Source organism: Triturus cristatus, chromosome 4_1 (assembly GCF_964204655.1).
Source record: "Triturus cristatus chromosome 4_1, aTriCri1.1, whole genome shotgun sequence".
NCBI classification, from domain to species: domain Eukaryota; kingdom Metazoa; phylum Chordata; class Amphibia; order Caudata; family Salamandridae; genus Triturus; species Triturus cristatus.
The window spans coordinates 669854014-669868357 of NC_140585.1; the positions used below are offsets into that span (position 1 = coordinate 669854014).

Genomic DNA, 14344 nt, shown 5'->3' on the forward strand with positions numbered 1-14344 from the left:
CTTACCACACACCACCGCACCCAACAGATCCCACGCCGCTGCTAGAATAAAGTCACTGAAGACCAACTACAGGAAAACCTCGCTCTCAGCCCACCGACCGACCCCTTCGACACCGATGACGCTGCCCACAACCTCAGACAATGGATAGATGACTGCGCCAACACCCTAGCCCCGCTGAAAAAACCCACCTACAGAGACACCAGCAAGAGAGCCAGCTGGTTCACCTCGGAACTCCTAGCATCCAAGCGTACCTGCCGGAAATTAGAGAAAAAGTGGCACAGTGAAAAGACACCGGACAGCCACGCGGCACACAACGACGCCATCTGCAACCACCATCACCTCATCAGGTACGCCAAGAGGATCTCCTTCAAAGACCGCCTCAACAACAATGCACACAACAGCAAGGAGCTCTTCATCATCGTGAAGGAACTCTCCAACACCAACGACATCCCACCGTCACAAACCCTGTGCGACTCCCTCGCCACCTTCTTCCACCGCAAGATCGCCGACATCCACGACAGCTTCAACTCCCAGACAGCCCCAACAGACACCGACACACCAGACTCACCGCACACCATCAACCATGACCCCCTGACAACGTGGACCAACGTGAAAATGGATGACACCATCAAGACCATGAGCACAACCCACTCCGTCTCCCCGTCAGACCCTATCCTGCACCACATCTTCAACAAAGCCAGCAGCTCCATCGCACCCCACCTGCGCAACGTGATCAATCTCTCCTTCGAGACTGCGACCTTTCCAGAGAGCTGGAAGCACGCCGAGATCAACGCCCTACTCAAAAAACCCAAGGAGGACCCGAGGGACCTCAAGAACTTCCCGCCCATCTCCCTGCTCCCATTCCCAGCCAAGGTCATCGAGAAGATAGTCAGCAGACAGCTAACCCGATACCTCGAAGAAAACAGCATCCTTGACCCATCCCAGTCAGGGTTCCGCAGCAACCACAGCACAGAGACCGCCCTCATCGCGGCCACCGACGACATCAGGACCCTGCGGGACAATGGCGAGACCGCAGCCCTCATCCTGCTGGACCTCTCCGCCGCCTTCGACACGGTCTGCCACCACACTCTATGAGCATGCCTCCATGACGCAGGGATCCGAGACAAGGCCCTGGAATGGACCACCTCCTTCCTCTCCGGCAGAACACAGAGAGTTCGCCTCCCCCCATTCCGATCCGAAGCCTCCGAGATCATCTGCGGCGTACCCCAGGGCACATCCCTCAGCCCGACACTGTTCAACATCTACATGGCCCCGCTCGCACGCATCGCCCGACAGCACAAACTCAACATAATCTCCTACGCCAACGACACTCAACTGATCCTCTCCCTCACCAAAGACCCCCTCACTGCCAAACCCAACTTCCACGATGGCATGAAGCCCGTCGCCGATTGGATGAAGAGCAGCCGACTAAAGCTGAACACGAACAAGACGGAGGTCCTCATCCTTGGCTCCAACCCATCGGCCTGGGACAACGCCTGGTGGCCGACAGCACTGAGGGCGGCCCGACACCCACCGACCACCCACGCAACCTAGGAGTCATCCTTGACTCAACGCTCTCCATGACCAAGCAAGTCAACGCCGTCTCCTCCTCCTGCTTCAACACCCTACGCATGTTCTGCAGGATCTACAGGTGAATCCTGAAAGATACAAGAAGAACAGTCCCCCAGGCCCTTGTCAGCAGCAGACTCGACTACGGAAACTCCCTCTATGCAGGAGCCCCAGCCAAGCTCATCAAAATACTACAACGCATTACAAAACGCCTCTGCACGCCTCATCCTCGACGTACCACGCCACAGCCACATCACCCCCACCTAAGAAGCCTGCACTGGCTCCCAGTCGACAGAAGAATCGCCTTCAAACTCCTCATTCACGCCCACAAGGCACTCCACAAGACCGGCCCAACCTACCTCAACAGATGACTCCTCTTCCACGTCCCTAACCGCCAGCTCCGCTCCACCGACCTCTCCCTTGCCACCGTCCCACGCATCCGAAGAACAACCACCGGCGGCAGATCCTTCTCCCACCTCGCCGCCAAGACCTGGAATACCTTTCCACTCAGCCTACGACAGACCAAAGACCTGCTGACCTTCAGGAGACTACTGAAGACCTGGCTGTTCGACTAGTAGCTGCTCCCCCCCCCTTTTTTCTCCCCCCAGCGCCTTGAGACCCTCGCGGGTAAGTAGTGCGCTCTACAAATTCTGAGATTGATTGATTGATTGATTGACCAATGTGCAGTATAAACCCAATTGTCCACAACACGTACCACAAAGGCATAACATTGTGCAAGACTTTAATATCTTGTGTTGCACGTCCACACTTATATCATATTAACATAGGGCATATAGTAAATTGCATATATCACTATCATTAAAAAGATGGACACATTCAACAATTTAAAATGCACTAACACTTCTCTATCCCACCACAAAGGTAAGGCGCAACAGAAAATCCACAGTATGAAACAAAAAATATATAGTTAAAAACAGATGGGAGAGTCACTCACAACAGTACTAATATATCTGTTTACTATTGCTGATCTGTTTTGTAATATCAAACATGAGTCCAGATGAAGCAGCTGTTCTTCATCTATGTCCCTCGCTGTAAACGGATTCGGCATAAAACAAGCATCAACGCATTTCGGTGGACTAAAAGAAGATATACCCACTTTTCTCCAGGACAATACAAACCTGCCCAACGGGGTGGGGCATACGTTTCTCACCACATGGAATCCTGATCCTGACCAATGCTGGGCCCATATGCGGCTGTGAAAACATGGCAAAATATACTTGAGTTTTAAAGAAATCTGCCGCCCTAACAGATTAGGCGATTATATGTGATCTACGCGATCAGTGTGAAAGAGGTTTTGCAATAATCTGAGGAAACACATTTTGGTGAGGATCCTTTGGAAAAGTAGATCGAGTATCCCAGAATCATATAAGAATTCCGTGTGGTGAGAAATGTATGCCCTACTTGCAAACTAATGCTGCCAAATAAAACTGCTCTGGGACCGAAGACAACCCCGCGATCAGCAAATACGACAAATGCTACACCAGAAGCAAGTGGCCAGGTATTTGAAGGAAGCTGTGCTGTGCAAGAACAGGTAACGAAACAAACTCACTACACTGTTTTCTTCTCCATAAATATAATGCTCCATAAATTCCATTTTAAATCAACGACCAGGGCAGGAACCATGCCATTTGTGGAGAAGTGTAGCTCACTGGTTAGAGGAGGCATACCCTGAAGCAGAGATCTGGCCCGGGACCTGGGTTCGATTCCCGATGCGGCAGGGTCCAGAACCCAATTGTCCACGGACTTGATAATTCTCGTTTCGGTGCCCACTCTAAGCACGAGTTCACACTATGCAGCTCTGGACAACAAGCCTGCTTAATCTCCACAACGGCCCCCCGCGGCGGGATGCCTGGCTTTCACCTTGGGGATGCCCAGTACGGGTTATCTTACAGGGAAAAACCAGGACGGGTTCCCAATGCAAGCGCCAAGATGCCCGTAGGGTGATAGTTGTGCTCTATAAGTACTCCAATCAATCAATCAATTTGTATTAAAGATCTGTTTTTTTTTCGTTGTATGCTTCTCTTAATTTTCACTTTAACTTTCTCACTTTTATGGTCACGTCTTCTTTTAGCCATAGAAGTTAACCTGACACAGGCAACTAACTGTGTCTTTACAGGCATTCACACAGAGTAACATTAATATTTTTTTGTACGAAATCGGAGTCGAACGACCACGTCGTATTAAAATGTATGGTGCGCTTCCCAATGTTTTACGGGTTTCAGAAGCAATCCTTTGAAACGTTCTAATTTTACGAGTACAGAAAATACCTTATTTCGCGGCGAAAAAAAGAGAAGATCTTATATCCATATTTCATGCACTGTGTGTAAAGCGCTTCATGCCACGAGAACGCCTCTCATATGTCATTGTGACCAGGCTCCTCACTGCTACTTCCTGTGAGGTGAATGGAACTGCATCCCTGCCTTCGCTTGACAGGATTTGTTTTTCGGTGAAGATTGAAAAATCTCTTAACTGAAGATAAGGACTTCGCAGTGAGTCTCCAGAATCCAAGTACGTGCACTGTGCTTTATGCTTGTCCCCACTCCTTTATCTGTAATAGCTTCCTCCTGCTGTCATCTTATAACAGAGTCTGCCTCTTCAGAAGTCATGCGACATTCTAGGATATTGGATTTAATGAATATACGAAGAAAGAACAAAATCCTTGAGGTTTTTTTTAGCACTTTTTGAAGTGGAGAAAAACGAGCGTAACCATCTCCTTCTGCAATTTTAATGGATGCTAAATTAAAAAAAATCACAGCCAACGAAGCTCTCTATATTGGGCTGTAAAAAGAAAGTGTACTCGCCCTTCCTGAATCCACTATTGCCAGTTAGTGCATTTATAAATGCAAATGAATAATTCAGGTTTTACAAAGCTGGTTCACTGTGCGCCTCTGAGGGATCCGTCAGCTACATGTAGGTGACACGTGGGTTGTTCCTAGCATCCAGGGCTCAGAGATGACTTTGAACATCAAGATGAAAGGTCCTCGAGGCACAAAAAACGTGTATTTGGCCCCCATGGGAGTCCTTTGTAATTCCCTGTTTGGCGAAAAACCATGCTTCTTGCCGACTAAGAAATCACCAATAATGTGGGGAAGGCGGATTCTGGCAATCCAGGCATTTCACCAGTTAAAAGCTCAAATGAAATCGCAGTATGAATATTGGTTAAAAAATGTGCAATTACCGCGTTACCAGCAATCAGGAGCACAGGAATCCCATGTGAGATTCCTGTGAGATGCCCGACAAGGGGCTTGCTTTCGTCTTTCCATCATACCATGTTGTTAAAACATATCTGAAAATATATAATGTAAAAAGGACTGATTAGTCAGTAATCCGTACTGTCAAATTGCAGGGCTTCACAATCTATTATTTTCTAAAAAATGTTTAGTCGTACCTTATTATTGGTAACCATAGCGATACATTATTCTACGTCAGATTACATATTTTATGAGATTCTGTATGCATCACTTACACTGCTAAATTCTGAATATTTAGAGAAAAATACGAGCAGATAAATACAATGAAAACGAAATGAACGAATCTATATTCTTTGTTTCTAATCAATATTTTAGGTCTATCCGAATGCAATTGTGTTTAATGTTGTTTCCTGGCAGTTGAAACTTTATGACATGTGTTTCATCTGAGAGGTCAGATTTGGTTGAATAGTCTTCCGTCTAAACATGTTTTTGAAGAATAGGACCCATATACACATCAAAGTCTCGTATCATTTGTATGCAAAACTTTATAGAAAACAGGAGAAGCAAATCCGACCTCATTGGGGAACTGCATGCCTATGGAGGTGGATTGTAGAGTACAGCCCAAGGGAATTAATAAATTAGCTTCATCTGTTGCTTGTGGCCTGCCTGCCTTCAGATGCACTACTTGGAAGGTGAAGGGTAGAGCTGAAGGGGGAGTTGACTCCACCCATTTCCAAGATGGCCTACCTCGTCACAAGGTTCAAGCTTGCAGTCACTGGAAAGAAAAGCCAGATTCAGGTCAGACGGGAGACATAGCACTCCGTGGGGACCAGTTAGGGGCAGCTATCTTAAATGCAGTTAAGCTCGATGCCCTGTTTATAGAATACACCATAATTTTTCAAGGATGTTACATTGACCACCCTGACTAAAATTACTGCATGTGTTTATGATTGCATTGAAGAGGCACGAATATTTCACTGAGCAGATCAGAGTTCTGTCTACCATGTGGTTGGCTCGCTAAGGATGTCACATCAGTAATACTTGTAACAGATTCAGTCACTAAAGGTAAAAGGCAATTATGAATAGAAAAATTATGATTATTGTAAAAAAACGAGCAAACTCTGCACCAAAATAATAATTAATACAACAAGCAAGGGGGCGTGGCTTGGCGCCCGCGAGCGATGGCGGCGCCCGAGTAAGGCTCCGGAGCGGAACTGTGAGACCAGCCGGTTTTTTTTTTCCTGTGGACGAACGGACGAGAGGGCGTCGGATTATGCCCTGACCTCACCCGACGACGGCTGAAGCCCTTTCATGTTTCCGCGACGCGGAAATTGCCGCTTGAACATCTCTTCAAGATTCTCTTGTTGCGGCGGCCATCTTAACTCTGCAGACTAATGCGGGCTATCGTGAGGTAATTGCTTCATCAGCCCAGTGCAGTGAGCGCTTGATATTACGCATTCTTGTGGCCCATAATTCACTTTCATGACTACTTTTTATCCCTTCACCGATTTTTGAAGTGTCTGCCTTCTTTTTGGAACACTAGTCATGCATATTGTATTTTAACAATATTCCTTCACGAAGAGCCCTTCTCTCACATATTAACTGCTGTGCCCTTTTTCAAGTCATGACATAACGCCCTACTGAGACCTTCTCATGCCTTTACCACAAGTGCACGCCTGGCTACTTATATGTCATCAATGTTATAAATTGTTGTAAGCTTCTGTGAGGTACACGAGAAGTCATCTCGCTTCATATCTCGCTAATTTGCTTGAGAATACCTTACATTACGCAAGGCGAAGATACCGATTTTCTGCAAAATAATGCCACACTAACAGCATCATGGTACCATCACAAACGGTTCTTCTGTTTTTCCTCATGAGCACTGGCGACTGATTGCGTCTGAGTATTATGGAGATGGTTGCTTTCCCTGCCTGATGTACTCACCACCCTTGTACTCCCGCTGTGTCTTCACTTGAGCTTTCTTTGTTCTATTTTTTTGTGACCTTTAACGAGTCAACCATTCCACGGCCTTGTCGTATGGGCAGACTCAAGTCAATGGCGCATTCATCTCGCCTGCCCAAACCTCAGATTCTGAAGAACTCCAAGGTTTTCTCTGCTCTTTCACAACTGGAAGTCTCCCTTAATTCGTCTGGCTCTGTTACGCCAATGCATCCTTCCAGGCACTCGCCGGATAACTCTAAATCCAACACGAAGAGACTTAAGTCGGACTCCCTCTCGCCTCCAAAGCACTCAGGTCCAGTGTCCATGGAATTATTGTTAGAAGAAATAAGATCCTTGCGTCCTTTCATGGAAGAGACAAACAGTAAGCTCCAGGTTCTCACGGACAATTAGTCGCAAATGGAGACGAGGGTCACATCAATCGAAAAATCTGTTCAGTCGTTTCAGGAAACATCCTCTGTTGTCTCGAACCTGAAATCTCAAGTTTCAGATCTCCAACAACAAGTAGAGCAGTTGGAAAACAGAAACAGACGCAATAATCTTCGTATTTATGGCCTAGTTGAAGGACTTGAAGGGTCTGACCCAATTGCTTTTTTCAAGACGTTTCTTCCCAAGCTCCTGCATTTGCCACAGGACAAGGCTCTCAATATTCAGCGTGCTCACAGGCTGGGTCGACCACCTTCTTCTGCTTCTTCCTCACAGAGACCCAGAGGGGTCATCATCTACTTTTTGGAATATTTAGATTTCTTTATGGTTTTGACGGCGGCCAAATCCTCTCCGAATCTGTCTTGGTCTGGCTCATCCCTATTCTTTGCACAGGACTATGCTAAGGCCACCGCCAATCGTCGCAAGGTTTTTCTGAGCCTAAGAGAAGATTTGCGTGCGATGGGGGCACGATATGGCCTTTATCACCCATGTTTATTTAAAGTTACCTATAATAATAAGACTACCACTTATGAAGACCCGGTGCATTTGCAAAGCTTCATCAATGCGCACAAATCATCTACCATGGATGTCTCCGGACCATCATCCTCTGCTCCTGGTTGACTAGTGCTTACATGACTACTTGAAGACTTTCTCTATCTTGTTCTTGTTTAAAAATCCTCGTTGGGCTGCAGTTACCCTAAGTTCTTTTGATTATTTAAATTTCCACCTTGCCGATGTTTTATTGTTTATGCATAATGCTGTCCCCTGTTTTACTTGTTAGTCATGATCTCATCATAATCCCCTAATATGCTTTAATTCTTTGTTCTTCTTTTTTCGTCTTACAGGAATTTTTTCGTGTTCAATGGTGTCTCCCGGTCCCTGCTTCGTTGCTCGTGGATGTGCTGCCTCTCTCATGTGGTTCCTTCCCTCCCCCACCCTTTCTCGCACCCTTCCTCTGTAGGTATGTTCATTCATCAATCCCTCAATTGTTTTCCTCGTCCTTCCACTGTTCTTCCCTTCTGTCTCTTCCTATTCTCTCTTCCCTTGTTCTTATTTTTGTCCATTTGTATCCATCTTGTCTTCCTACCTTTGAAAGGAACCTTTAGTTTGTGTAAGAGATATATCCCTTGTCTCCTTACGTACATTTGTTTCTCAACTGTTTTCGTACTTTTGGCTTTCTGCTTAAATTTTTGTATTTCTCCCTTACACTTGTCCTCTCTTGATAACATGTATGCTCTTATTCGCCCTCTTTTCCCCCTTTTTTTCAACATTTCCAAGCTATTATCTCTTCTTTCTTTATGTCTTTTCTTCTTTTCATGGGTTTTTTATTCACTATTCATGTTTTCCACATTTTTTGTGGGATTATTACCTTTATGTCATTAAAAATTTTGTCATGGAATGTGAAGGGTATTAACTCTCCGATTAAGCGACAAAGGATTTTGTCACACCTTGCCAAATTGAACGCTGACATTGCATTCCTTCAAGAAACGCATTTAACTGATACTGAATCTGTTAAACTCAAACGTGGATGGGTGGGCGAACTCTTTTACTCACAAGGTGACGGGAAACGGAATGGTGTGGCAGTCCTTTGTCGTAAGTCTCTCCCCTTTCAGGTTATTACCCAAGAATCTGACGCTTTTGGTAGATGGGTTTACGCCAAGCTATCACTTAGGGGTGTTCCAATCTCTCTCCTTAACGTTTATGGCCCAACCACGGGCGAACCTTCTTTTTGGGCCAATTTTTCTCCACTCCTGACTAAATTTATGGACCACAATTTTATTCTGGCGGGAGACTGTAATCAACCGCTAGATCCCTTTATTGATAGGACATCCAAGACCCCCTATATTCCCAACAAACCTCATAAGCTGTTTAGTCATGCTATTTCGCAACATAAGTTAGTAGACTCTTGGCGCCTATGTAATCCAAAATTACGGGAATACACTTTTTATTCTCCCTGTCACCGTTCCCAATCACGATTAGACTACATTTTTGTTTCCCATAATCTCGCCCAATCACTTTTACACTCCGAGATTGGCCCGATATTGCTTTCAGATCATGCTCCTGTTCTCACCTGTGTTGATGTGCTCCCTAAAATTGCTGGTCCCAGAAGATGGCGTTTTAATAACTCCCTCCTTGCTGATTCCAAGTTTACAGCTGCCTTCACCTCCTTTTTTGCCGATTTTTTTTTTATTAATGATAACGCCGCCCTTCCGGAGCATACTATTTGGGATGCCTTTAAAGCAGCGGCACGTGACTTTATTATTAGTTACGTTGCAAACAAACGTAAAACTGCTCAAAGGTTCACCAAAAGCCTCCTCTCAGATATTAAGAGATTGGAACATGCATATTTCACATCCCACTCTGCTGATAGCTTGACGGCCCTTGTTGCAGAAAAAATGAAATTTAATGAGAAATCTACAGAAGATGCCTCCCTGTATTTGCTGAAGTCGACTGCTAAATTTTATGGGGGTAGGAACAAAGCGGGGAAGCTCTTAGCTAACTATTTGAAGATAAAGCATAATAAGTTAAATATTGAATCTATTTACGACTCTGATGATAATTTGAAACATGTAGATGCTGACATTCTTGCTGAGTTTTCACGTTTTTACGAGACTTTGTACACACCTGGGACTCAACCCTCTCCCAGTTCCCTTGCTCACTTTTTCTCTACCATCCACACACCAGCCAATTTCCCCCTAGACCTTTCTTCCTTAGAATCTGACGTTACACAAAAAGGAATTGCTCATGGCTTTGCAACTTCTCAAACTCAACAAGGCTCCTGGCCCAGACGGGTTTTCCGTTGAATTTTACCTTCATTTTTCTAAGTTGTTGATTCCACGATTGCATTCCCTTCTTCACACCTTTGCTGCCCAAGGCGCTTCATCAGGGAAGTTTTCAGATGCTCATATTTGTCTGATACCCAAACCCGGGAAAGACGTTAAGTATTGCAAAAATTACAGGCCTATATCCTTAGTCAATATTGACTACAAACTTTTCGCTAAAGCATTGGCGATTCGACTAGATCACCTTCTCCCTGATCTTCTGGGTGAAGAGCAGTCCGGATTTGTCAAAGGCCGACATATTACGGACAACACCAGACTCCTATTTAATATATTATCAAAATCTTCTCGTTGTCAACAATCCCTTGCAGCTGTTGCCCTTGACGCCGAAAAGGCGTTTGATCGGGTGGAGTGGCGCTATCTTTTCCACACCCTCACTTGGTTTGGCTTTGGACCTAGATTTATTTCTTTAGTCTCCCTGCTGTACTCACACCCTAGAGCTGCAGTATTTGCAAATGGTCAAATCTCTTCTTATTTTGATTTAGGTAGGGGTGTCCGTCAGGGTTGCCCCCTTTCCCCCTTTCTTTTTAACCTTGCTTTAGAACCTTTTCTGTCCAAACTACGTCAGAATCCCGCTATCCATGGATTCCAGATTGCAGATTCTCAAATTAAGCTTGCGGCTTATGCTGATGATATTTTACTTTTTCTTTCCAATCCTGCAGAATCCATCCCCGCTTTTCTAGACAAAGTCCGAACTTATTCCTCCATTTCCGGATATAAGCTTAATCATGATAAATGCGAGATCCTACCTTTGACTAAATTCACTTTCAAACAAGATTTTAGTGTCTCCCAGTTTACTTGGTGTCCCTCCCATATTAAATATCTGGGGTTACATATCACTTCTTCCATTCCAGATACTGTCTCTTTATGCATGTCCAAGTGTGCACAAAAGATTGCAGACCTTACTGCGAGGTGGCATCCTTTGTACCTGTCCTGGTCGGGTCGCCTGGAGACTATTAAAATGATGATTTCCCCCATTATTCTTTATACATTGTCCAACATTCCAGTATCAATCCCATCGCGTCTCTTTAAAAAATTTAGCTCAATATTATCCTCATTTTTATGGAACTCAAAAAAAATCCAGGATGTCTCTTGCCAGACTAATTCGCCCTGCTTCCGAAGGGGGCGTCAACTTTCCTGACTTTCCTGCATATCAGAAGGCCTTTTTGTTACGTCAAGCTTCCCTCTGGCTGCAAGATCCCACCTCTCCTTGTCCTTTGTGGGTTAAGGTTGAACGTAATCTCCTATCTCCGTTTTCTTTTGCAGAATATCTTGCTTTCTCCCGTAAACCCTCTTCGCTTCCTACTCCTATCCACAAGTACACTCTCAAGCTCCTATTGTCTGCTGCCCCTAATCCCCCTCTGACCATTGATGATTTCCTCTCCTCCACCATTTGGCATAATAAATATCTCTTAATTAATCGTAAGCCCTTTTACTGGAAATCTTGGAGAACCCGAGGTTTAATTTGGATTACGCAACTTTTTTCTGGTCCCACCTTTCTCTCTTTCTCTGATCTCTGTTCTTCTTTTGGTTTACCCTCATCCTTTTTCCCCAAATATCTTTTACTCAAAGCTGTTGTTCTCGAGACTCATGAGCAGATTTCGAACTCTTCGCCTCCCCTTGTTTCACCCACCCCTATCTCTCATCTCCACTCTCTCCTACGTAGTTCCCCTAAGGCATCTCTTATTTATAAATACCTCCACACGCATTAGTTGTCCAGGCCTAAATCCAAGGTTGAACATCAATGGGAATCAGATCTCGGAATAAACTGGCCGACATCTATATGAGATAAGATATGGGCAAAACTCCTTTAAAACCTCCCCAGCGGCCTCCCTGACACAATCCTTATTTTTTTATTTACAACAGACTGCTTCTTACGCCTTATACATTAAACAAGCGTTTTTCAAATACCCCAGATTTATGCTGGTCGTGTGGTACCCCTAATGCTACCTTATTCCACATGCTATTTCATTGTAAACATGTACATGACTTTTGGTTACAGGTGTGGGCTCAAGTTAATGTTATTTTCCATACTTGTATTCCTTTTTCTCTCCCTCATCTTTTCTTAGGTAGCTTATCTCCTAGCTGGGATAATGTAGATATGCATGTTCGCATTGTTGATTTATTATTGGCTGTAGCTTTTCAACAAATTACTGTTAATTGGAAAAATGCATCCAATATTTCCCTCAAAGCGTGGTGGTATAATGTTTGCCATAATCATAGACTTGATACTGCCTTTGTTTTTCCTGTTCACTTAGCAGCTAAACGTGCAGACTTATGGCTCCCTATTACGCTGTATTTAAATAACTGGGCTGCCCGTTCTTTTCGTCCATTGCCTGTTCAACAAGAAGTTTCTAAACCTCCATGATACCCATTTCACATTCACGTTTTTCTAGCATATTGTTTTGTTTTTATTCTTTTAACGATTTGTTGTTTAACTTATAACAGTTATGCTTATTATGATTCTTTTCTAATGCCCATGATTACTGCTTTATTGTAGTTTTACTTGTCTCTTACATTTTGCATTTGTTAACCCTTCCTCCCCCTTCTTCCCCTCTCCCCTCCTCCTTCCCCTCTATAGCTAATATTGTGTATTGATTCTTCCTTTTTCATTCCTTAATAAAATTTCATTGAACTTAAAAAAAAATACAACAAGCAAGCAGACGGGTATGTGATTGTAGCTGTGAACAATTACGTAGGTATTGGTTTCGGTATACTATGGAAAGGGCTGGCCCATATATTCTGGACCTACTCTAGAATCAAGTCACTAGTAACCACAGACGTGAGATTAGTTAATTTATTGCAAAGCCAAAAATAACTAGACATAGACACCTCAAAATGAGAGTGTAAAAATACACGGGAATCAGCATAAAGCCAAATCTGTAAATAAAGTTGAGGCAATGCAACATGCACAAAACAATGAACTCAAGAATTAGGATGCAGAGGAACAGAAAGCATGAGTCAAATTTTCCTGCAGCGAGGGTTAAGGGAAATAAAGCATCAATCTATCACTACACTGACACTAACATGACATCCCTACTTAAGTATCTTCAGGGAAAGGAATCATGGTTGTCAGCATGTGAAGTCTTCCTAAGAAGTCTCTCCACCATCGATGGGACGAATGGCATTAAGATATCGAGACAGAGCTCGTTCTAAGATGCTCTCTCTCCGAAGACAGAGAAGAAGTGAGCACTCTCCCCACTCTAACATTGCATTTTACAGGTATTTTCCAAAGAGTCCTTGCAGGTCACAGCATCTGCTTTGAACACGATCTCATAGGTCTTTTTCCAAGGAATAGCGGTGATCCTGAACTGCAACATGTTGACCTTGATTCCCAGGCCTTCTCTGGTGTGAAAACACAACAATTTTCCTTATTGGCCTGAGCTCATGAAGAATATCCTTCTCTCTTTGCCTGGCTAATAACACGCAGACATTATTCTAGCTAACAAGGGCGGTTCTTCCACCTGCAACACAAAACGTGAGAAAGAAGGAATAGCACCGCACGCATGAAATTCAAACTGTTAATTCTAAAGCGAGAGCTTCTAGGGAAATTGCTTTTCAAGCTTTCAAGATTGAGCTAACATAAGATAAATGGCATATGAGCTTAACGGATTTGCATAAGAAATAAGGCATGTTCAGTTAGTATTCCTACCTACACGTAAAATGGCACATTAATGAACACATTTAATAAATGAATGATTGTCAGTTGCAAAACACAAGTTCTTTACTTTAATGTTTTCTGCTAGTTACATTTACTTTCTAAGTTAATTCTTCGAGTTACTATTAAATGGCGTATACACATCACGTTTCCCATTATTGCGTTTCAAGATCCTAACACTTCATGTTAACACGGCAAGGGATTATATGCGGGTGCGCCTTACATGTGTGATTATAGTGCACCGCTACAAATAAAATGCAGTTTCTGCTACATCACTATGAAGGAAGCAAGTCCCTTTTTTGCACTTTATATAGTATATTACATTGAAACGGTCTCTGATGCAGACGGTGCTCACATCCATAATATAAAATTTGAGAGCAAATGTGGGAAGCAAGCATTGCAAAGTCCCACATGGATGACCGAAATAAAACACGTCATTTTTTTCAAACATTTTAGTTATGAATTGAATTGTGGTCCATGTACGACTAAGATGATGTGAAATAACTACTGAATAGTGTAATTTCTGTCAGGAGAAAGCAATGGTGAATCAAATATTTCTTGATAATTTCCAAAGATAAATTATTCTAACAAATTGCCTGATTTATGAGCCAAAATAAAAGAAATATGCTAAACTATTCTAACAAAAACAAGTTTTCCACAATAATCAATTGGAAGTGCAG

At 43.7% G+C, this 14344-nt stretch overlaps 1 long non-coding RNA gene across 1 annotated transcript in view; it reads left to right on the forward strand.

Moving 5' to 3' along the window:
- The window catches only part of LOC146855366 (uncharacterized), a 168974-nt gene that overhangs the window by 137951 nt on the left and 16679 nt on the right, over nt 1-14344 (forward strand). The window contains exon 3 of the long non-coding RNA XR_014980821.1: nt 8012-8127. This is a non-coding gene — a long non-coding RNA (uncharacterized LOC146855366). The remainder of the gene's footprint in view (nt 1-8011; nt 8128-14344) is intronic.